Source organism: Dendroctonus ponderosae, unplaced genomic scaffold (assembly GCF_020466585.1).
Source record: "Dendroctonus ponderosae isolate FM_Combo_2020 unplaced genomic scaffold, Dpon_F_20191213v2 Dpon_F_20191213_1, whole genome shotgun sequence".
NCBI lineage: Eukaryota > Metazoa > Arthropoda > Insecta > Coleoptera > Curculionidae > Dendroctonus > Dendroctonus ponderosae.
In genome coordinates, this window is record NW_026017110.1 from 14280508 (window position 1) to 14282476 (window position 1969).

Consider the following 1969-nt stretch of genomic DNA (forward strand, 5'->3'; position numbering starts at 1 on the left):
ACAAAGTTATTTGTCTGAGTGGCACGAAAACGCAGAACGTCTTATTACCAACCTATGCAAATAAAATTATTCTCTATTTGCTTAGGAAATCGTGAACAAGTTTAAAAATTCTTCGTAGACCTATTCAACTTCTACACTGTTGCAGATGCATGTTTTAGAGTAATTTCGATTGGCATCAAATAAACACACGCAAACATCACAAGTTTAAACCTTTTACATAACATAGGGCGCAACCCGTTTTTTATTCAGATGAATAATTTAGTTCTCAAGAACGGAAAGTCTCATCAAATATATCTTAGGGTTGAGCAAAAAAGAGGTTTTCTGCCAACGGAATGTTGTAAGAATGTTAAAAGTAGGACTTGCCCTACGGCTGGCGAGTTTACATGGCGTCATTTCGTGCATACGTGATGATTTTTTGCCCGAATGTTTTATGTCATTTTAATATTGACATAGTTTACTACGCTCAAGCCTGAGCTTCATGTTTTTATGGGTTGGCTTACGGCGACAACATTAATTTCTCCCATATATAGTCCGGTGCCTTATTAGCATAAAAAAAACTACATGAAAGTTTAAATAGTCCAGAAATGCTAGGTTTTATTTCAATTTGATTTGCTGTTTGTGACTTCAAATACTTTAGTTGAATTCCCAACGGAACTTCAAAAGTATTGTGTTTTTAACAACATTTCCGATTTTAAATCATTTAAGCAGTAACTGTTTGGTATTTAAGTTGCAATGGTTGCAATTATTAGAAAAGCTGTAACTGCTCTCATGACTTAAAATAACTAAACTTTTCTAAAGACTTTTAGCGATATACAGAAATTACGGACCTCTATTTTAAGCACCATATTTATTAGCCATTATTTTAATTGTTAATTTGTTACTCCGCAATGATTAGACATTTTCTAATCTTTTACGCCGTTACATTGCTTTCTGGAATTCGTTCGTAACTAAATTAAACCCTTAAAATACAGTAGGTTCTACTGATATGTTTTATTACGTATGAAAGTAGCGTCCCTCATTCGGCTACGGAGCTAAAAGTGAAAACAAAAAGACTTTTAATTTTTTTAAAGTCATGTTTACCCATGGTTTACGTACGACCATTCTACGGCGTTTATCTTCAGCAGTTGCAAAATTCAAAGCTTCTTGGGGCCAGTAACAGTTATAATGCCACCTAGTTCGGTTAGGTTCGTAAAACAGGTGAGATCCTCTCAGGCCATAATCGTAATACATTTTACTATGTTCGGGATATGTATAATATTTATGTCCATATCTGTCGTGATGGATTTCTAGAACCATATTTTCTGAAAACTGAAGAAGTAGGTAAAGTCAGTAATAAAGTAGGAATGAAAAACAATTCCGAACATTTGTGGAAAACAGTTTTATACAGGTTACGACCTAAGACATCAACCTCAAGTGCATATTTTAAATAATTCATTATTTTTACTTAAAAATCAATATAACTAAGGCATACTTAACAATGGCATCAGGCATACTTAACAATGCTGTTCTCTAAGCAAATAGTTTTATGAACGACAAAATGTTTTTTTGAAATTTAACACAAATAATGTTCCCATAATAAAATTGAATATTAAGAATTAAATATTAAAAATTATACAAAATGACAGATAATTTATATGCCCTAGAAGTGCCAATGTTTTATATGCGATAGATAACATTTAAGTTGTAAAATATGGAATGCTGCCATTGTCTGGAGTGTTTTTATTAATTTTTCTACAGCTTGGAATCGTATTAAAAATATCTATAGATGACCGATGTTTATATTATTTAATTAAAAATTCAATACGTAGCATTCATTACGTAGCGTAAACAATAACACGTTAATGTCTCTATCTTCAACTAAAGAGGTTTTTCAACTTCAACTAATTCAACTAAAGATGTTTTTTTATTGAACCCGCTGTTGTTAGGAGTCCGAATATAGGGAGTAAAGTTAATGTTAAATTTTCTAAAC

General features: G+C 31.9%; 1 long non-coding RNA gene across 1 annotated transcript; it reads right to left on the reverse strand.

The window, feature by feature from the left end:
• Window positions 1-564: 564 nt before the first annotated feature.
• LOC125502694 lies at window positions 565-1308 on the reverse strand. The gene is made up of 2 exons (XR_007280475.1): window positions 1096-1308; window positions 565-1031 (listed from the first exon to the last, which is right to left on the reverse strand). It is a non-coding gene; the product is annotated as an uncharacterized LOC125502694 (long non-coding RNA).
• Window positions 1309-1969: the final 661 nt, after the last annotated feature.